This window comes from Nicotiana tabacum, chromosome 1, assembly GCF_000715075.1.
Source record: "Nicotiana tabacum cultivar K326 chromosome 1, ASM71507v2, whole genome shotgun sequence".
In the NCBI taxonomy this organism is placed as follows: domain Eukaryota; kingdom Viridiplantae; phylum Streptophyta; class Magnoliopsida; order Solanales; family Solanaceae; genus Nicotiana; species Nicotiana tabacum.
In genome coordinates this window covers 142,530,363-142,554,420 of record NC_134080.1, presented here as the reverse complement: position 1 = coordinate 142,554,420, position 24,058 = coordinate 142,530,363, and positions in this window count along the sequence as shown.

Sequence of the window (24,058 nt, the reverse complement as noted above, 5' to 3'; positions counted from 1 at the left end):
CCCCTCGCGGTCCACAACGGTGGGTCCCAACCGAACTTAAACTATGTGAATTAGTCATTTAAAGAGATAAACAGTTTTAACATGTACTTGCAAGTAAGGGCATTCTAAGCACATATATGATTCAAGTAATGGAACAAAGGAAAAGGTTTGAACAAGTTGCACATATATAAAGAAAAGTAAATTTATTTAAATAACAGTAGTTGGGAAAGAGGGGTCTTAGGTTGGTTAGCCTATAGGATCATACCCACACAATTCCTGATAAACACTCCTCAACGAGGGGCTACACGTGGCATTAGCGCATAATCATCATATTCCTTACTACCCAATTCCCTCCCCTTGGTCATAGCCTAAAACGTTCTAGCAACCTTGAAAGATATCCTATGCATGCACTATCCGTCCCTTCCTCGTGGCCCTGGAGGTATTTAGGGCCTCTAATTTAGGTAGTTCTAGACCATCCTAAGGTTTTTAAAGGATAAAAGTCTAGGCGTCAATCAAAAACAATTAGGACTGCATTTAAAGAGAACAATTAAAGGCTCACATTCACCTCCACAAACATAACAAGTATTGAAGTCTCACATTCACCTCCACAAACATAACAACAGTTTCAAGCAGTTAAGAGAAAACCTTAGAACATGATATCTAGGTGAGCGGAGATTATGCAGTATTGAATTAGGACCAAAGTATCAAAGAGCTGAATCCTACTTGCCTATTGATTCTTTTAAACCTATCAAGTGTGGGCAGTCTCAAATAACAAGGCGCAGATTTATAGTTTGCAGAATTTTAATCGCCCTATAGGCTTGCCTAGGCACATAACAGTGATGTCCAATGAGCATGATATCTATATTGTTTAGGAATGTAATAAAATAGTAAAGCGATTTTAAACGGCAATTTGGATCCTATAGGCATGATTTCTAGCAATGTTACTTAAAGCAGCGTTGAAGACTTGTTAAAGAAACAGAAAAACTAGCTAACTAAACCAATTCAGAATGTATAAACATGAATTACACCGACTTTCTAACTGAACTATTTTAAGTCTTATGGGCACGATTTCTAATTAAGCTGGGCAAAACAAACAACATTCATTCAACCAAAGTGAAACCCCTATAGGCATGATTTTTATATAGCAGATTTTAACCCTATAGGCATGATCTCTATTATTAAAACCGGTTTAGACACTATAGGCATGGTTTCTAACTGTGTGGAAGTAAAGCAAACATAACAAACACATTTGAATCAACATGGACCCTATAGGCATGTCATCTACCCAATTTTACCCATAATATATAACTACCCTCCTTTTTTCACTAATCACCCCACTGTTTGTTCACAAAAAATTATTACAGACCAATGAATTGAATAAAAAATTACATAAATAAAATAGAAATTAATCTATAGGGAGCCTGAAGTAGGCCCTAAATGACTTCCAAGCCTCTAGTAGTCTCAAATGCCAAAGTTCAAAGCTAATTCCATGTCTAGGTGTGTCAGAGTTCCCTAAGGACCTCAAAGATCTAGGGCAGTGCTCACACCTAGACCTTTCTCAAATAATAACTGATTTAGGTGCAGTGTGGAAAGGCCAGCCCTGACATACCAGAGTTCAGAGAGATCTCAAGGATCTCAAGGCAGTACACATATCAAAGAGGCAGGACCTAATATTCTAAGAGTAAGTGGAAGTGCATGAAAGTTTGAAAGAGTTTAATAGAAAGGTTTTAGGACTGAAAAGAACTTCTGAAAACCATTTGTGATAAAACAGTTTGAGGGAAAGTGTAAAGAAACAATTTTGCAATCAGAACACAAGACAGAGAATAAACAAACTTTAGAAAGTAACTTTGGCAAGCATATTTCACACAAAGGGAAGAGGGATTGGGAACATAGATAGTACACCTTAATGAAGCATTTAGACAATAGGATATATAGAGTTTGAGGGGGTTCTATAGAACTAGTAGGTAGAATGCAGGTCATGCAACAAAGATCACAACAGAAATATGTTGAAGCCATTTTAGGGAGAGTAATTAACTTAGCAGGAGTGAGGCAGAACATGCAAAGACAGGTGAGGGCATGCTAATTACACAAAGGCAGAGTCTAAGCTTGCTATATAAACAGAAGTCAGTCAAACATGCCAGTTACATATGTAGACATGTCAAACAAAATAACAAACAAACAATTAGAGTGGAAACACGCTGGTCACAGATTTGAATAGGCAGTATTAGGCATGCTGGGTAAGCAGTAAACAGGAGAAAGAATAAACTCATGCCATATGAACTAAAGTAGTAAGTAAACACATAGGTTTTGATTCTTAAAAATTAATCAGAGGCATACCTAGTTAAATAAAGAAAACACAACATTGTGAGCAAGGTATTGTGCAGTTTCCAGCCTCGGCTTGCAGCCGGCTAGAATAGTAGGGATCACAAGCAGCAAAGAGAGTAGAAAGAGAGCCTTTTAGGGTGTAAAAGTAGTAGTTTTGAATTATGTTCGTTGTCCAGAAGTTAAAATAAGAGGGAGTTTATATAGTAATCAAAAGCTTAACAAAATAATGTAAGGGATCAATTAAGTAGCAATTAGAGAAATTCATGGAATCAATCACATGTAAAATCAGTAAGTCTTCCCTTTAATCAAGGGATAATTAATCAATGGTAAAAGCAGGATAGATATTTAAGGAAGGAAATCGAGTACGACTTAAGTACATAGTAGGTAATTAGGGGTGAATGAATAAGAGTTTCAGTTAAGGAAACAATCAGTAAGAATCAGTAAAATAATAAATAAGGCAAGGAAAAACTAATTAATGCAAGAAGTTCAATCAAACCGAGTAGAGAAGTAAGGATCACAAGTTTTGTGAAGAAAAAGAGTTCAAATCAAACTAGGAAGAACTTCAAAATAATAATGGATTCAATCAAAGAGAAAATCACGTAAAGAGTCAGCAAGTTTCGCAGACAAAATAAGGTAAGAAATGAATAGTCAGGATTCGACACGAAACAAATTGGTAAATCAAGAAAACGACACTGATTTAAGGAGAAAGATATAGGTCTTAACATGAATAGTAAAAATGAACACAAACATATAGAATCAGTAAAAGAGTTGAACTAAGAAACTCAGTAGAGGCATATTAGGATAAGAAAACCACGAGACATTCAAATGGCTGAAGAGAAATCACAAGAACCAAGGCAAGAACATAATCAATACACCAGTACTCAGAAACCAAACAAAGAATGTCAAAAATTAGGGCTTTTAGTATAAACGAGTTAAGGTTGTAGCAAACTTACGAAATCAATCAAAACACATAAGAAGCAGAAGATCAAACACTTAAAATCAACAAACATTTTGGAAAAGAAATTTCCAAAAACCCTAGTTTAGAAAAAATGAAAAGTCATTCGAAAATCACATGATTCTTGTAAAACCAAAGGCTCTTGTAAAACTCATATGAAATAGGTCTAAACCATCTCAGATCTATACAGATCTAAGAAGTTCAGAAGAGAGAAATTAGGGTTTCGAGAAGAACATTCACAGAGATGAAGAATCAAACCTAGAAACCCATAGATATAGGAATACCTCACTCGGAATCAAACCAGGATAGACTGAAACAGACGAAAAATGGCCATAGATGTAAGCAAACTAACCCTGGTCCCTTGAGGACCCTGAAGATGGTGATACCAGTACAAGAGAGGCTACTAGAGGCCTGGGGGTGGTAAGGAACTACCATAGATGAGTGATGGCGAGGTCCGATTAGGGTTAGGTTTGAGAGCATTTGAGAGAGGATGGGGATTTCAGGGGGGCGAACGGTGGGAAATGAAAGGATTTGGGGGGTCGTTTTGGACTAAAAAGGAAGGGGCTGATTGTGGCCGTTGATCTCTATGATCAACGGTCGAGATTAAAAGGGTTTGGGGGCCGGATCGGGTATTAGGGTTTGGGATGGGTAAGTTTAAATTGAAATTGGGCTGGTGTTGGGTTGAAGTAGGACCAAAATTGAAATAAAAATAGGCCAGATTTTAAATAGCCACTTTTAATAACTACATAATATATAAAAACTAATAAATGAGTTCCAAAAAATATTTCGCGTAGTAAAATGATTTTAAAAATAGTTATTTAATATTTTAAAAATATAAAGACCATTTTATGCATCAATAATGTAATTATGCATCAATAATGTAATTATGCATTAATATGGGCTATTATTGCAAAGATGTGCAATTTAGCTTAAAAAATACAAATATAATTACGAAATATGTAAAAAAATATTTAAACACTATGTTGGCATAAATAATGAATTTAAATGGATAAATCACCATAAAAGTAATTTGATGGATAATTATTGGATATTTATATCAATAAAAAGAGAAGAAATTAATTGATTTGGAGCTTTTGACATTATAGAAAAATTATAAAAATACTTATGCATGCTTATAACTGCATATGTGCTATTTTGAAGGTATATATATGTATTAAAAATATATGAGAAATAATTGGGTATCAATAACGTCTGTACCTATCCTCGTGAGGGTGCAGAACCTTCAGGAAAAATTTCACATTCTTGAATTCCCATCGTGCAAATCTGTTGATTTTGGTAACTAAACTTATGTTATTCTATTCTCTCACATATGGTGAGAACACGTGCTACCGATCAGGATGGACGACCACCAATACCACCAGTTAGGGTCACTAGAGGTCGAGGACGCGGCCGAGGCTGTGGTAGGAGCAGGGGTGCAGCCCACACAGTAGCTAAGGCACAACTGTAGATCCACCAGCCAACCTAGTTCAAGATCAGGTCCCAGTTGCAGACGCTCCAGCAGTACCAGCTCAGGCACCGGGTGTGCCTATTGTTATCCCTGGCCTTCAGGAGGCCCTGGCCTAGATTCTATTAGTGTGCACTGGCCTAGCTCAGGCGGTCTCAGTACTACAGCCGCAGCTATTTCTTAGGCCGGGGGAGGCACTCAGATTCCCGTCGCTCGCACACCTAAGCAGGTTGTGCAGGGACTTCAGACATCGGGGGCACATCCAACCCAGCCGATTGCAGCTGCTCAGGACTATGTAGCTCCAGTTATGCCAGAGGATGAACAGTGCAGATTGGAGAGGTTTGGGAGACTTTAGCCTCCAACTTTCAGTGGTGCAGAGGGCGAAGATGCCCAGGGTTTCTTGTACAAGTGTCAGAGGATACTTCAGACCGCAGGTATTTTGGAGACCAGTGGGGTCTCATTCACTGCTTTCTAGTTCTCCAGGGCTGCACTTAGTTGGTGGGAGGCTTATGAGAGGCGTAGGCCGGTTGGCGTAGCGCCCCTTTCTTGGCAACAATTCTCCGTTCTCTTTCTTGAGAAGTTTTTACCTGAGTCTCGCCGAGAGGAGCTACACAGGCAGTTCGAGAAGCTTCGTTAGGGGGACAAATCTGTTATACAGTATGAGATGCGGTTCTCTGAGTTGGCTCGTCATGCGATTTGGTTGGTTCCCACAAACCGAGAGATTATTAGGAGGTTTATAGATGGCCTCAGTTTTCAGCTTCGGTTGCTTATGACTAGAGAGAGAGTATTTGGTGCTACCTTTGATGAGGTTATTGACATAGCTCAACAGATCGAGATGGTTTGTGGTCAGGAGAGGGTTGAGAGGGAGGCTAAGAGGTCTCGTGGTCAGGATGGATTTAGTTGTATTCCTCATGGGAGTTAGTTTCAGCACGTCAGAGGCCGTCCATTCAGACATGCTCAGTTAGCTCACCCAGGTTATCGTGGGGCATCATCGGGCCATAGTTCTCACAGCTCTCATCAGGTCCATTCATCATTTAGTGCCCTTTCAGCCCAGAGTTCGTCCGGTGCTCCATCAGTTCAGGGCTCTTCTATGCTAGGTTCTTCTGCTAGCTATCTCAGTGCTAAGGGTTCCCTTCAGTCCCCGTCTACAACACCAGGGGGTTGTTATGAGTGTGGAGAGTTGGGGAATATATGGAGACAATGTCCTCGTCGTCTTGGGGGTTCGTCTCAATAGAGGAGTCAACCATCGACTTGAGCACCAATTACTTCACCACCCACCCACCCATCTAGGGGTGGAGGAAAGTCAGCTAGGGGACGCCCTAGAGGAGGAGGCCGATCAGGTGGTGGTCAGGCCCGTTTCTATGTACTCCCAGCTAGACCCGATGTTATTGCTTTAGATAATGTGATTACAGGTTTTGTCTCAGTTTGTCACAGAGATGCCTCTATGTTATTTGATCATAGTTCCACTTTTTTGTGTGTGTCATCATATTTTTCTTGTGTATCTACTCCGGTGGGTGACACCGTTGTTGTGTACCACGTATATCGGTCGTATATGGTGACTATTAGGGGTTTGGAGACCCGAGTGGACCTTCTGTTGCTTTGTATAGTTGATTTTGATGTGATATTGGGCATGGATTGATTATCTCTTTGTCGTGCTATTTTGGACTATCATGCTAAGACAATGACTTTGGCTATGTCAGGTGTGCCATGGATCGAGTGGTAAGGTTCGACTAATTTTGTTCCCAGTAGGGTGATTTCATTTCTTAAGGCCCAGCAGATGGTTGGGAAAGGTTGTCTTTCATACTTAGCCTTCGTGAGGGATGTCAGTGCAGAGACTCCTACCATAGATTTAGTCCCGGTAGTGAGGGACTTCCCGAATGTGTTTCTTGTAGGCTTGTCGGGCATGCCACCGGATAGGGATATTGATTTTGGTATTGATTGGGTGTCGGGCACTCCGCCCATTTCTATTCCACTGTATCGTATGACACCGATGAAGTTGAAGGAGCATCTTCAGGAACTCCTTGATAAGGGGCTTATTCATCCTAGTGTGTCGCTGTTGGGTGAGCCTATTCTATTCATGAACAAGAAGGATAACACTATAAGGATGTGCATTGATTACAGGCAGTTGGACAAGGTCACCATCAAGAACAAGTATCCTTTACCTCATATTGATGATTTATTTGACCAGCTTCAGGGTGCGAGGGTGTTCTCCAAGATTGATCTCCAGTCATGGTATCACCAATTGAAGATCAGGGACTCGGACATTCTTAAGACAACTTTCAAGACCTGATATAGTCATTATGAGTTCCTTGTGATGTCTTTTGGGCTGACTAATGCTCCAGCAACATTCATGCATTTGATGAATAGCGTGTTTCGGGCTTATTTTGACTCGTTTGTCATTATGTTCATTAATGATATTCTGGTGTACTCGCATAGTTAGGAGGAGCACGCGGAGCATTAGAGAGTGGTATTGCAGCGGTTGAGGGAGAAGAAGATTTATGCAAAGTTCTCCAAGTGTGAGTTTTGGCTCAGTTTAGTGGCTTTCTTAGGGTACGTGGTCTCCAGTGAGGGTAGTCAGGTTGATCCGAAGAAGATAGAGACGGTTTAGAGTTGGCCAAGACCGTCCTCAGTCACAAAGATTCACAACTTTCTTGGTTTGGCAGGTTATTACCGTCGGTTCGTTCAGGGATTTTCATCTATTGCATCACCCTTGACCAAATTGACTCAAAAGGGTACTCCATTCAGGTGGTCGGATGAGTGTGAGACGAGCTTTCAGAAGCTCAAGACAGCCTTGACCATAGGTCCAGTGTTAGTTTTGCTATTAGCTTTAGGTTCATATACAGTGTATTGTGATGCTTCGAGAGTTGGTATTGGGTGTGTGTTGATGTAGGAGAGTAGAGTGATTTCTTATGCTTCTCGTCAGTTGAAGCCCCATGAGAAGAACTACCCTGTTGATGATCTAGAGTTAGCTGCCACTGTTCACGCATTGAAGATTTGAAGACATTACCTGTATGGTGTGTCTTGTGAGGTGTTTACTGATCATCTTAGCCTCCAGCACTTGTTCAAGTAGAAGGATCTCAATTTGAGGCAGCGGAGATGGTTGGAGCTGCTAAAGGACTATGATATCACTATCTTGTACCATCCGGGGAAGGACAATGTAGTGGCCGATGCTTTGATTAGGAAGGCGGTGAGTATGGGCAGTTTGGCATATATTCCTGTTAGGGAGAGACCTCTTGTAGTTTATGTTCAGGCCTTGGTCAATCGGTTCGTGAGGTTGGATATTTCGGACCCAGTCAGGTCTTCGCTTGTGTGGTTTCTCGGTCTTTATTGTTTGATTGCATCAAAGAGCACTATTATGATGATCCTCATTTGCTTGTCCTTAAGGACATAGTTCAGCACGACGATGCTAGAGATGTGACTATTGGCGATGATGTGGTATTGAGGATGCAGGGCTGGATATGTGTGCCCAGTGTAGATGGGCTTCGGGAGTTGATTCTGGGAGAGGCCCATAGCTTACGGTATTCCATTCATCCGGGCATTGCAAAAATGTATCAGGATTTGAGATAACATTATTGGTGGAGAAGAATGAAGAAAGATATTGTGGAATTTGTATCTTGGTGTCTCAATTGTCAGCAGGTGAAATATGAGCATCAGAGATCGGGTGGCTTGCTTTAGCAAATAGATTTTCTAGAGTGGAAGTGGGAGCGGATCACCATGGATTTTGTAGTTGGACTCCCAGGGACTTTGAAGAAGTTCGACGCTATTGGGGTGATTGTGGATCGGCTGACCAAGTCCGCGCACTTCATTCCTATGTGTACTACCTATTCTTTAGAGTAGTTAGCAAAGATTTATAGCTGGGAGATTGTTCGTTTGCATGGTGTCCCAGTTTCCATCATTTCAGATAGAGGTACTCAGTTTACTTCACAGTTTTGGAGAGCCGTGCAACGAGAGTTGGGTACTCAGGTTGAGTTGAGCACAACTTTGCACCCTTAGACGGACGGGCAGTCCGAGCGCACTATTGAGATATTGGAGGACATGTTGCGCGCTTGTGTTATTGATTTTGGTGGTTCATGGGATCAGTTTCTACCGCTCGCAAAATTTGCATATAACAACAGTTATCAGTCGAGTATTCAAATGGCTCCATATGAGGCTTTATATGGGAGGCGGTGTAGATCTCCAGTAAGTTGGTTTGAACCGGGTGAGTCTAGACTTTTGGGTACAGACTTGGTACAGGATGCTTTGAACAAGGTGAAAGTGATTCAGGAGCAGCTTCGTACAGCGCAATCGAGACAAAAGATTTATGCTGATAGGAAGGTTCGTAATGTGTCCTACATGGTTAGAGAGAAGGTTCTATTGAAGGTTTCACCCATGAAGGGTGTTATAAGATTTGGGAAGAAGGGTAAATTAAGTCCTCGGTTCTTTGGGACTTTTGAGGTGCTTCGGAGGATTAGGGAGGTGGTTTATGAGCTGGCTTTGCAACCTAGCTTGTCGAGTGTGCATCCGGTATTTCAAGTTTCTATGCTCCGGAAGTATATTGGCGATCCGTATCATGTTTTGGATTTCAGCATAGTTCAGTTAGACAGTGATTTGACTTATGATGTGGAACCAGTGGCTATTTTAGAGCGGCATGTCCGAAAGTTAAGATCAAATAATATAGATTCAGTGAAAGTGCAATGGAGAGGTTGGCCCATGGAGGATGCTACTTGGTAGACCGAGCGGGAGATGCGGAGCAGATATCCTCACCTATTTGAGGTTTCAGGTATGTTTTTTGACTTGTTCGAGGATGAATATTTATTTAAGAGGGGCAGGATGTAATGACCCGGCCAGTCGTTTCATGAGTTACCGCTTTGTTTTCCCCATTTTTGCTTCTTTATTGTATCATGTTATTTAGCTGTATTTCATCGTATCGTGTTAGTTGGTTTGGGTTTAGAGTGGTTTTGTAGAGGAATGAGACACTTAGTCTCTTTGGAGTAAGCTTAAGTTGAAAAAGTCAACTGGATGTTGACATATGTGTAGAAGGTCTCGGATGTGAATTCTAATGGTTTGGATAGCTTTGTTAGGTTATTGGGGACTTAGCAGCATGATCAGAGTGTATTTTGGAGGTCCGTGGACAATTTAGGCTTAAATTGGCGAAATTGGAATTTTGGCATTTTTTGGTCGGCAGTGGAAATGTTGATAGCGGGGTCGTAATGGAATTCTGGAAATTGGAGTAGGTGTGTTGTTTCATTTTTGACGTGTGTGCGAAATTTGAGGTCATTCGAAAGAGGTTTGATAGGTTTTTGGATCGGTTGCGGAATTCGAAAGTTTGGAAATTCTAAGGCTTGAATCCGAGGTTATGTTGATGTTTTGATGTTGTTTCGAGTGTTCTGAAGGCTGGAATTAGTTTGAATGATGATATGGGACTTGTTGGCATGTATGGTTGAGGTCTCGAGGGCCTCAGGATGGATTTGGGTGGTTGACAGAAGGTTGGAGTGGATTTGGAGTTGCAGAAATTTTTCTACTTCTGTTGTTTCCGCACATGTGGATTAGGGACCGCATGTGCAATGATCACAGAAGCGGGAAGAAACCGCAGATGCCGTTTTTGGCATTGCAGAAGCGGAAGGCAAGTCACACCTACGAGCCCACAGGTGCAGTGGTTTGATCACAGGTGCGGATGGAGATTTTAAGTGAAGTCCGCAGATGCGGGCGTTTTGTCAAGGTGCAAGGCCGCAGGTGCGGTATTTGGACTGCAGATGCGGTACCCCTAGGCAGAACATATAAATTCTTGCGTTCACGAAATTTGGTCATTTTCCCATCATTTGTATTCGGCCTTGGAGTTTTTTGGAGGGTTTTTAAGAGGGAATCAAGGAAAAATCGATTGTATGGTGATTTTCAGTTGATTAAGCATGAAATTTGTGCGATTTATGGGTGAAAATTTTGAGAAATTAGTGCTTGAAATTGGAGAGTTTAAATTGGTGATTTGAGGGGCCATATGATGTCCGATTTTGATGTTCTTGGTACCAATAGACTCGTGGGAGGATAAGGATTCTAGTGATGTAATTTTTATCGGATTTCGAGATGTGGGCCTGAGGGTTGGGTTTGGCCAATTTTGGGATTTTTGAGTTAATTTGATTATTTTCACTTGGGCTTTGTTCGTTTAGAGTGTATTAATGATATAATACTGATTTTGGTTAGATTCGGAGCATTTAAAGGCCGATTCGAGAGGCAAAGGCATCGTAGGCTAGAGTTTGGACTAGTTTGAGGTACGTAATGATTGTAAATATTGTGCTGAGGGTATGAGACCCGGGATTTCATATCGTTGTGCTACTTTGAGGTGGCGCACACGCTAGATGACGAGCATGGGGGTGTGCACCATTGAGGATTGTGACTTGGTCTGTCTCGTACAACTATTAAGTCGCATATTTGAATTAAAACTATTTGATACTATTGTATTTTTTGAAATTACTATTATGTTTTGGGATGAATGCTATATTTGGGCCTCGTGCTAATTATTTGGACCCTTAGGGGCTTTGTTACTACTATTCCTCACTATTTTGACTTAATATTTGTACTCAGTTATGTTGTTTTTTACTGATTTCTCAACTCAGCTGTATTTACTCTATTTTGATACTTTAAATGATATTTTGGGCTGAGCATCCTATTTTACTGTTGCCCGAGTGGCTTGAGAGGTTTCTAACTGAGTGAGGCCGAGGGCCTGTGTTGTGAGGATATCATGGGATCGGGTTCCGTGCTGCATCATGTTGTACTAATTTGTGATATACGAGAGGAGGCCTGATTTATTATGCCACGAGATGGCTTGTGATAGAGCTTGGGCTGTAGAAGCCCCTACGGAGTCTGAACACCCCCAACGAGCGTGGGTATCTAGTGTGAGTGATGGGATGCTGCCCGAATGGCTGTTATTGATTCGTGTTGTTGCCCAAAGGGCTGATTACGAGTGATTGTGAGGTGGCCCGCAGGGCTGGTTGTGTTACAATTGTCTGATTTCTCTAAATCTTTTGAAATTGAGTGTGATGCTTCAGGCAAAGGAATAGGTCCTATTTTGATGCAAGATTCTAAACCTTTTGCCTACATTAGTGAGAAGTTGATGGAGCCCCATTAAACTATTCCACTTATGACAAAGAGCTATATGATTTGGTAAGGGCTTTAACCACATGGTAACATTACTTGTGGCCAAAGAGAGTTTGTCATTAAAACTGACCATGAATCCTTGAAGTACTTGAACAGTCAAGGTAAGCTTAGTAGGAGCCATGCTAAGTGGGTTGAATTTATTGAAACTTTTCCTTATGTAATTTCTTACAAATAAGGGATAGATATTGTTGTTGCTAATGCACTTTCAAGAAGGTATGTCTTAGTTACTACTCTGACTTCGAAATTGATGGGTTTTGATCAAATCAAGGGACTTTATGCTAATGATATTGATTTTGGCAAGATTTTTGTAGATTATAAGTTGGGTCCTTTTGAGAGGTTTAATCTTTAAGATTGGTTTCTTTTTAGGGAAAATAAGTTGTGTTACGTGAAGTATTTGTAAGGGAAGCACATTGTGGAGGCCTTATGGGTCACTTTGGAGTCCCAAAGACACTAGACATACTTGCTGAAAGTTACTTTTGGCCTAGCATGAGAAAAGATGTTGAAAGAGTGTGCGCACAATGTTTGGAATGTAAACAAGCTAAATCTAAAGTGTTACCACATGGTCTTTACACGCCATTACCTATTCCTACTTCACTTTGGATTGATATTTCTATGGATTTTGTTTCAGGTTTTCCGAGAACAAGGTATGGTAAGGATAGTATATTTGTTATGGCAGATAGGTTCTCCAAAATGGCTCATTTTATTCCTTGTTTAAAGACTAATGATGCTTCACATGTTGCTGATCTATTTGTAAAAGAATTTAAATTGCATGGTATACCTTGAACTATTGTTAGTGATAGGGATGCTAAGTTTTTGAGCCACGTTTGGCGTGTATTTTGGGAGAAGTTAGGCACTAAATTGTTGTTTTTTACTTATTGTTACCCACAAACTGAAGTAGTTAATAGAACCTTAGGAAACACGTTGAGGGCTGTTTTTAAAGGTAAATTAACTTCTTGGGAAGATCACTTACCTATGATTGAATTTGCTTACAATAGAACAATCCATTCTTCTACAGGTATGTCTCCTTTTGAGGTTGTTTATTGTTTTTATCCCTTTACTCTCCTTGATTTATTACCATTACCTACTAATGATATTGCTAATCTTAATGGTAGGACAAAGATTGAAATGATGAAAAAAAATCATAAGCAAACAAGGCTTGCAATTGAGAAGAAAAATGAGCAAACTACCTTGAGAAAGAATCAGGGTCGAAAACAAGTTGTTTTTCAAACTAGAGATTTAGTTTGGGTTCACTTTAGGAAGGAGAGATTTCCTTCCAAAAGGAAGTCAAAGTTGCATCCTAGAGGAGATGGACCATTTCAAGTCCTTGAAAGGATAGGAGACAATGTAGGATCGAATTCGGGGACGAATTCTTTTCAAGAAGAGGGGAATGATAGTATAAGGACAATGATAGAGTTTTGGAAGCTCCAAGAGGGCCATTTACAAAATCTCAAGCTAAATAATTACGGACTAAGGTTGTTGGACTTCAATTGCAAATAAAGAAGCTTTTAATTGTAGAGGAAGAGCTCAAGCCCAAAGGAGATGAATTGTCCAAGTTTTACAATTATTTGGTGGCCCAAATTAAAGTCCAAGAAGAGGAAGATTGGGTCCCAACATCAGCCCTTGAAGTCCACCAAAAAGGCACTTAGAAGAGCTTAAAATGAGCTTAAAAGAGGTCCAAAAGGGGGTGTTTCAAAAGAAGCCCAATTGGAGTCCAACCCAATGGCCCAAACTAGTAGTTTTAAGGCCCAAATCTGCCTCTAAGGGATTTGGCCGCCCACTGTATTATTTTTATTAGTCTTTATTAGGTTTTCTAGTATTTAGCTTAGCCTCCAAGTTAGGGTTTGCCTTGACAGCCACCCTACCTAGTTTTAAGGATTTTTTTACTCCTATAAATAGGAGTTCTTTTCATTCATTGTGGCACTTCATTATTGATTAATAATATCATACTTGAGAGTTTTTTGAACCTTTGTTACTTATGCTTTGAGATTTATCTTTCAACCTTTACTAGTTCATAGTTCAAGGTAGTACGATAATTTCTTTATTGTGATATCATTGATTCCTTTGTGGTATTCTTAGAAGGCGATTAATACTAGTTATTAATTGTTGTCTCAAGTTACTCGTAAAGCAGTCAAGATCCGAATCTATTGTGTTTGATTTGTTCTTAAGTAAAGGCATTTGATTTCTTCAATAAATCTAAATGTTGTTGCTTGGATCTTGTCTAAGGCTATAGAACTTGCGTTCTTGGAAGTTCTTGGAATTCATTCCCTGAATTTTCCCATATCCTTTATTTTCTGCACTTTAATTCTAGTCGTTGAATTTCTTATTGTTGTTGCTTCCATATTTACTTCTTAACGTCTTACTCTAGTTTGGATTCCCGACCATGCTGTTATCCGTCGGGGACTTCACTGAGAGAAGTCACACCTACAAGCTTCTATGTGAGAAATTTCATGTCGATTTAGTAATGGCTCGGGACGAACACGCTAAAATAGCCGAGCAGGTATTCCAAATGCGTCACGATAGTGAGGAAGAACTAGAGATAATGACTAATGATCAATTACGCAGGTTTGGCAGAGGCTTAAAAAATTGGGGAGTTTTAGAAACAAGTAGATATAATTCGAGCAGAGGCTGGGGAGTTCAAGAAAAATATGGACATCTTAGCCTCGAAAAGGGATGCTGCCCAAACAGAACTAGAGTTGGCCGAGATCCAGCTCCGAACTACAAGATAGAAGGCCTCGGTGCAGGCCAAGAAAATCGAGGAGCTTCAGTCCCAATTAGCAAATTTGGCCAATGACTCGAGGTGACCAAATCTGAGGTGGCTGTAGCCAACACCAAAGCCCATGATAATGTGACCCAATACAAGGTTGACGTCGAGGTCACCCAGGCGCAAGCCAAAATCATGGTGGATCATGCAAGGCGTCAAGCTCAAAGGGAAGCCCTCGAGGGAGTCCATGCTCAGTGCTTTAATATATTAGCTGAACTCGAGAATGCCAAAGAAGAGGAAACTAGGGCTCGAAAGCTGGCCTTTCCCGAAGAAGACTCAAATAGTTTAAGTGAGTCTGAAGGCGGGGAAGATCCCGAGGGCGGAGATGTTGCCTCCGAAGAAGACCAGGGAACTTAGGCCTTTGTATTTTTTTCTTTCCCTTTGAATCTTTTTAGGCCATTTCGGCCATTGTAAATTTTTCCGAATTTAGCCATTTTGGCTTTTGTAAAGACTATTGTGTAAATATATACAAGGCTTTTTTCCCTATTGGCTTTCGAATTTTTCCTTTGCTTTATTACTTGAATTCACAAAGGTCGGGATGCTTTAGCATAAAATAGCTTGGATTGTGTAAGTTCTAACAACCTTGCCTTTACATTATTTTTATTTTTGAGTCACCTTGGAGGTTCGGGGTTACCGGGAACCTTCTCCAAAGGAAGTAACCCAGACCATAGTTTGCCGAGGGTAGCCTTTAAAACCGGTTATGAAAATTTCAAAGACCTATTTTCTGTTATGGTTCTTGGATGTCTCTGAGCCGTGTTAATGAGATCGTATCCTTTTAATTCAGGCATAGTCCAGTGAGCTTGCTTTCCCGAGTTATCCAAGCTTGCCTAAGATAACAGTCCCCGAGTGGTTATAGCCATGACCTTTAAAATTTAGGGGTTGCCTAAGAGGTCTTATTCACCCGATGTTCAATAGTTCAATGTATTCGAGTTTGTTTTTAAGATGGCAGTCCCCGAGTGTGGGAGTAATCATCTGAACTCTGGTTTTAATCGGCCCTTGAGATTGTTTCTATAAGAGATCAAAAGTATGAATTTGTAAAGTGGATATTTTTTCTGAGACATAAGATAATTGCAAGGAAAGTACTTCTCTTTATTCTTGTGAATAAATAGTTATACATGCGTACATGTTTTATGCCAAGGCTCGAGTAACTTATGTGGGCACGGTTCGTTTTGACTGTTTCCCCTTACAACAAATCTTACCTATCTAAACCCTTCTATTATGAAGTAATTTCCTCGCAAAAGGTTGATATCCAAGGGTAATGCCCCCAGTATTCGAGGTTGATTGTAGAGGAACCTCGAAAACTGTTAGTGCTATCTTTGATGCTGATTCATGATAGGCCTTCGAATCTAAGTTTGCACGATCCACTGTTGCCTCGTTAAAAACCTTGTCAAAAAACCCAATTGGGACAAAAACGGTTCAAGGGAAAAAGATTGCAACGTGTGCTTTCAGACCTTAAGGCTTCGTGTCGCTCATTGCCGATCACTTGCAAGTGTTAGTCCAAAAATAGATAGAATTGAAATGGGGTCGTACCTTAGCAGTAATATCGCTTAAGATGAGTTACATTCCAATTATTTGGTATTTGTTCTCCGTTCATCATTCTGAGCTTATAGGACAATTTCTCTGTGATCTCAAGAATCTAGTATGGCCCTCCTAGTTCGGACTCAATTTCCCTTTGTTTGGATTTCGGGTGTTTAATGTGACCTTCCTTAGCACTAAGTCCTCGACATTGAAATATCAAAGGTTGGCCCTTCGGTTGTAATACCTTTCGATCCGTTGCTTTTGGGCAGCCAATCGAACAAGGGCAGCTTCATGCCTTTCATCCAATAGCTCCAGGCTTGTATTCATGGCCTCGTCATTTGATTCCTTTGATACATATCAGAATCTAATACTCGGCTCCTCGACTTTGATTGGTATTAGAGCTCTGGCACCGTAAACTATTGAGAATGGGGTGGCCCCGTTACTGGACTTCGAAGTTGTGTGATATGCCCAAAGAACATAGGGCAGGATCTCTCTCTATTTCCCCTTGGCATCAGTCAACCTTTTCTTCAGGTTTGGATTATGGTTTTGTTGGTCGATTCGGCTTGTTCGTTCCCACTAGGGTGATAACATGTTGACAATATCCTTTTGATCTTATGGTCTTCGATAAATTTGGTCACTTTACTGCCGATAAACTATTTTTTGTTATCACATGCAATTTCGGATGGTATCCCAAACCGACATATGATGTGGTTCCAGATGAAGTCGATGACTTCCTTCTCCCTGATCTTCTCGTATGCATGTGCTTCAACCCACTTAGAGAAATAGTTATTCTTAAATAAAACAAATTGATCCTTACCTGTTGTCAACAGAAGAGTACCGACGATGTCCATCCCCCACTTTATGAACGGCCACGGTGATAAAACCGAATACAACAACTCTCCGGGTTGATGAATCATTGGAGCATGTCTTTGGCACTGATCACATTTTTTCATGAACTCCTTCGCATCTTTTTCCATATCAACACAGTAATAACTGGCTCTAATTACCTTTCGAACCAATCATTCGGCGTCATAGTGGTTCTCGCAAGTGCCTTTGTGGACTTCCCTCAAATGTACTCGGCATCTCCTAGACCCAAACATATTTCTGGCGGACCATCGAACATTCACCTGAGCAAGGTTACATCCTCGTAGAAGATAAATCGGGCTACCTTTGTGCTCAGGGTCCTCGATTCCTTTGGATCTAAAGGAAGTTTCCCAATCTTCAAATATTATATGTATTTATTTCTCAAATCCCAAATAACCTCGTGGAGTTTATTTCAGCGTGACCTTTTTCTACTACCGACCTTATGAGTTGCAAGATGCCCCCAAGTTGAGCTTGTCATCTTCGATCGATGACCCAAAGTTTGCAAGGGCATCAACTTCACTGTTTTGATCTTGGGGCATGTTCTGTAAAGTCCATTCTTTGAAATGATGCAACGTTACCTGTAGCTTGTCCAATTACCTTTGCATTCGCTCTTCCCTGACCTCGAATATTCCGTTTACTTGGTTTACTACAAGGAGGGAGTTATATTTAGCTTCAATCACCTCCGTTCTCAAGCCTTTGGCTAGTTCGAGACCTACAATCATGGCTTCATATTCGGCCTCATTGTTAGTCAATTTTACAGCTCTAATAGATTGTCTAACTATAATACACGTGGGCGGCTTCAGCATGATGCCATGTCTGGAACTTTTTACATTCGAGGCACCGTCCGTAAAGAGGGTCCAAATTCTCGAAGACGTTCCCGAGTTTAATAACAACTCCCTTTCGACTTTGGGTATTAAGGCTGGTGTAAAGTTGGCTACGAAATCTGCCAAAATTTGGGATTTAATGGCTGATTGGGGTTGATATTCGATATCGTACCCGCTGATTTCCATGGCCCATTTGACCAATTGCCCCGACAGTTTGGGTTTATGCATTATATTTTGAAAAGGATTGGTTGTCACAACACATATAGGATAGCACTAAAAATATGGTTTGAGTTTCCTAGAGGCACTTAGCAAGGCGAGGGCCAACTTTTCTAGGTGAGGGTATCTAGTTTCGGCCTCACCTAAGGTCTTACTGACATAATAAATTGGAAACTGCGTACCTTGTTCTTCTCGAACTAGGACTCCATTTACCGCTATTTATGATACATCTAGATACAAGTATAGTCGTTCGTCTTCCCTAGGCGTGTGAAGCAATGGCAGGCTCGATAAGTATCGATTAAGTTCTTCCAAGGCCCGTTGGCATTCGGGGGTCCATGTGAAGTTGTTTCTCTTTTTTAGCAATGAGAAAAATCGATGGCTTTTATCGGAAGACCTCAAGATGAATCTCCCCAGGGATGCAATGTTCCCAGTTAGCCTTTGTACAACCTTCACATTATCCAATACCGTGTGTCATGCCCCCTTTTTCTCGCAAAATCGGGTTTATGAAATTTAGAAGGACAACTCGTTCCTTTTGGGAACTAGGTTTGAGTTTTGAAGAGTCGCCACCTAATGATTTAAGGTGCATTAGGACACCAAAAGATTTTGATTTGAATAACCAGAGATCGGGTAAGGGCTTGAAATTATTCTAAGGGGAAGGTGTTAGACACCCCTCAAAATCCACTAGTGTGGTTCTCGGCTAGACAATTATTGTGAATTTGGTGCAATTAACATGTAGACAAATAAGGCTCAAATAAGAGGGGATTTCACATAATGGTTTGAAAGTAAACAAAGTTTGAAAGAACAAATAGAAAAGCTGATTTTTTAAAAGAAAGAATTGAAATGCTAAAGAATAAAGAGAAGGGGGTCCTAGGTTTATTAAAAATATGGATCACCCCACACAATGTACGGTAATCACTCCTTAATGAGGGGCTACACGTGACTTTATTGCGTGGTCATCATATACATATCTACCCTTCCCACCCCGTTAAGGTATTAAAATGCGGATTGGTCTCGATTACTTATTGCATGCTATTACCCATCCCATTCCTCTCAGTCCTGGAGGACTTAGGACTACTAATCTTAAAAGGGAGGGATGTTAGGCTTATTTGGAGTTTCAAAGGTAAAAATTCTAAAGCGACATACAAAACACATATTCATGTTTGGGGGAAACATATAAACAAACAGAGGATCATGTATACCTCCTCAAAACACATAAAATAGCATGTCTTGCACGTACTGTTTAGGTCCGATTTAAAAGAATTAAAGACGAGGGAGATGAGATTGTTGAGACAGTTTTAGTTTATTGCATAACTCAGATAAGAAGTCTGAATCAGGCCTACCTGCTGGTTCTAATAATTAACAGAAGTAGATTCAATTTTCAATTATTACTCTAAAGATTGCCTAAGTGTTTAGACGGGGTCCTATAGGCATGATATCTACTGAATTTAGAAGGTAATGAGACAGTAAAACTTGGAATGAATTATTTGAAATCCTATATGCATACTTATTAAACCGGCTAAGTGAGGGACTCAGAATATTAAAAGAGATGTTGAACAGACAATGTTAACTAAATTGGTTACAGGTTCTGCGGGTGATAGCATCTAATATTACTGATTTTATAGCTAACACCGAGTGAAGCGAATCAAATTCATTTAGAAATCCTATGGGCATGCTTTCTATGCATTGCTGATTTTAAAGCCTTATAGACGTAGTGTCGAAATGCAGAAAACCTTGTAGACATGGTATCTATATGTAGAAGCCTTATAGACATGGTATCTATATGTAGTTGGATATGTAGAATTAGAACAGTCCTATGGGCATGATTTCTATATGGAGTTGAATATGCAGAATTAGAACAGTCTATAGGCATGATTTCTATATGTAGTTGAGTACGCAGAAATTGAATCATCCCTATAGGCATGGTTTCTACCCCTTACATGCATATTTACCCACCTTTTTTCACTAGCCAGCCCCAAGTGTTTATTACAACTTATTACAAACCAGAATAAATTACATCAGAAAGAAAGTACAACCGGAGGAGGCCTGATTCTTAACTTCCTCTCTGGCAGTGTGGAAGGGCCAGCCCTCAAGAGTCCAAGTTCAGAGGGAGCTTAGAGGGTCCCAAGGCAAGGCTCACAAAAGGGGGCAGAACTTAAATCTAAGACAGAGTACTAGTGAAGAAACAGAGTTCTGAGGGAATAAAGGAGAGGGAAAGAGGTACTGGGAAATAGACATAAACAAGTTGATAATTTCATACAAAAGGGATTCAAGGGTTGGGAACTTCCAGAGAGCCTATGTACTTAGGCATTAGTTAATTCTGGGCATGCACAATAATAAGGAGTGTTGTTATGCTTACAAAATCAACCAGAATACACAACACATAATGATAACATAAAGGCTATGATGCTAGGGGAATCAAGTTTGAGTCATAGACATCAATACTTAATATTGTCATGCCTCAAACAAGCCATCAGTATCAAAAATATTGGGGTAGGGGTTTAGGACACATAATAGATTCAAAACAGGTAGAAGGAGATTACAACATGCTAAAATAAGTACTGAATCGTTCACAAGAAGTAGGTAGACAAGAAGGCAAAAGTATTAAGTAAACATATTGTTGTTTATGCTGAAATCTTAATCAGAACATACCAGTTTAGAGAAGCAAAATAGGACTTTGAAGATAGGCCACAGTACAAGTAGTAAAGAAAGAGAATGTTTTTGAATGTAAGTAATTTCAGAACTAACTGTGTTCGTGTGTGTCTATGTTAATGAAAGAGTAGGGTATTTATAGTGTGAAAACAAGTAGAAAAATAAGGCAAGAAAGTAATTATGGAACTGTGTACCAATTAAAATCAATCAGTACAATAGCTTCCTTTAATTAAGGAGTTAAAATTAAACGGTAACATGTAAATACTAAATAAGGAAAGCAATCATATAAGGCTAAATATGACCAATAAGGAAGTAACTTCAGCACAGTATAAGTACACAATAGGTAATAGAGACTAGGTTCATCAGATTCCAATCAAGGAAAGGTCTGTAAGAATCAAATACCAATGTAATCAAGGTAATGGAATTAATCAAATTGAGTAGAAAAGGTAGGGATTGAAAGTTCAAAGGAAAGTGTTCAAATTGGTCCAAGAAATAGGGAAATCAGTAAAACAAGGAAAGAATCAATCATAATTACACAAGGAGGTTTGAAATTAGTCCACAATTGAAGGTCATTTCAGAGGGAAATTCAGCATATAAAGAGTGCATAAACATTAGGCATGCAAGGCTGAATTTATGACAAAGAGAAGTGTCACGCAATCACAAAATCAGTAAGTAGTGGACTACCGAAACATAGTAGTCACATAGGCCAATTTCAGTAATTTTAGTAATAGAGAAAAGAAAGAGTATCAAATAGTACGCAAAAGGGGTCAAGTAAAAGACATTATAGAGTTTAGCAGGAAGTCAGAATCATATAAAGAAACAAAAGATTTTGAAATTCAGTCGAGCAACAGGTGAAGCAACTTTAGAAACTTGAATAGGTTCAAAGGAATTAGGGTTTTGAAACCTATCGAATTCAGAGTATGACGAACGAGTAAATCACATAGCAAATAGTTTCAGGACTAGAATGAACCCCAAATTTTAGGGGTTTCACCATCACTCGAGTATAGAGATGAAAAACAAGTAAATCAGGCAAAAATATCAACAAAATAAAATCAGAAAACTCAAGAAGGAACTAAGACTTTTAATCATGCACACTCCAGTAGAAGAACAACATAAAGAAACACAGTAGAACATGCTAAAGATCAGAGAAAGCTTCTAAATAACTTAACCAAACCCTAAATCGGAAAAGATAAAGGTTCTGAAGGTAAAGTTTTGAAAGAAACTTTGAGAAAATGTTTAGAAGTTTAGAGTAAACACAGATCTACAACGGATCTAAAAGAATCGGAAGAACCTTGAAGGTTAGGGTTTCAGAAGAACCAAGATAGTGAGAAAGGCTTGGAAAGTCATTGATTTAAGTAAGAGAAGTCAAGATCGGGCTCGAATAGCCATGGCTGGCCGGAGCAAGGTCGGAGACAGCCATAGAACTGAAATCAACCCAGGTCTAGAACAAAACTTCTTCAAGGTCTGGCCTTGAAAACATGATAATCAGGTAGGTAGAAGTCATAGGAGGTAGATACAGGCCTTTAATGGCTTTGGAAGGCATTGATTCAAGCGATTTTAGGGTGGTGGTTGGAGGTGGCGGCCAGGGTTTGAGAGAGAATTGGGAGAGAAGGGGGTTCGAAGGCGGCTGAAGATGAGAAATGACTAGGGTTTGGGGGTAATAAGGAATTAAAAAGGAAAGGTTAAATGGTGGCCGTTGATCATTATGATCAACGGCCTAGATTGAATGGGGATTCGGGCGGGTTGTTTAAAAAGGGTCATGGGTCTGGTAGATTAGGATTTGGGTCAGGGTAATGGGGCCTCAGGTTGGGTTTAATTGGGATGCCAAATCTGGCCAAAATTGAAATGAAAATGGGCTAACAATTAAATAGCCACTTTTCCATTATTTACTTTATAAAAAATAGTAAAAATAATTTATGTAAATAAATTAAAAGTACTAAAATAATTAAAAATACATAATTATTAAATTAAAAATATTGTCCCTAATTTTTATGGACATAAACGTAATTAAATCTAAATGGGGCTAATATTGCAATTATATGCAATTTAGCTTTAAGAAATACTAAATAAATTTGTAATAATATGCAAAAATTATATTAGCTATATTTTAGTATAAATATATGAATCCAATAAATGAATCACCAAAAAATGATAATTTTGGGAATAATTATTGGGTTTTTCTTGGTAAAAATAGGCAATAAGTCGATTTTAAAATATCTAAAAATTAAGGAAAAATAATAAAACATTTGAATATGCTTACATATACATATACATGCTATTTTGAAGGTATTTTTCATATGAAAAAATATATAGGGAAAAATTGGGTATCAACAGTTGTTCCTCTTTACCCGAGAAGGATGAAAGAGTTGTCGGGTAAAGATATGATGGCCAATTTTGACCGAACGAAATGGTTCGAGGAGACTTAGGCCGTGCTCTAGTTTCTGAGCTGCCTACATATCCCTGGTCTTACAGGAATCAGGCCATATGTAGTTCAGGATCCATCAGCAGAGTATGCCGATGGAGACTTTCAAGAACGGACGCAGTATTTAGGACGAGGCGAATGGTTGAAGTCTAATAGGGTTGCAGGAACTGGAGCAGAATCGCTCCTGCCGAGATAGCCGTTACTCGCCGGTTCACCTGCAAATAAGTAACGCAAGCGTATATTGTGCGTAAATTTAAACATGATGCTAATTCCCGTCGGACCATGAATGATTGTCTTCGGACGGTTAGGATGACGTCCTTAGACCATGATGTCCTGGGCCATGAAGCATGTAATAAAGGATTCGAAGTCCATGAAATGATGCTCTCGGGCTATGGGAATGATGCCTCCACACTATGATGCCTTTGAATAATGATATGCAAAGGATTAAAAAAGGGGGTCCTCAGGCCATGGCATGGTATTCTCGGGCTATGATAATGGTGCCTCTAAACAATGACGGCCTTGGACAGTTTGGCGATCTTTCAGCCCATGAGATGCAGAGTTTGGCAATCTTTCAAGCCTATGCAATGCAGAAGGTGGCGATCTTTCGGTCGTGCAAATGTAAAGGTGGCGATCTTTCAGCCATGCAAATGTAGAGGCGGCGATCTTTCAGCCATGCAAATGCGGTATGGAGGTAGAGCTTAACCTCGGAAGGCAGAATGGTAGCCTTATGCGATGCAAGAATGCAGATGGAGGTAGAGCTTAACCTCGGAAGGCAGAATGGTAGCCTTATGCAATGAAAAAAATGTAGATGGAGGTAGAGCTTAACCTCAGAAGGCAGAATGGCAGCCTTATGCAATGCAGAAATACAGATTGAGACAGAGCTTAGTCTCGGAAGGCAGAATGGTAGCCTTATGCAATGCAAAAATGCAGATGGAGACAGAGCTTAGTCTCG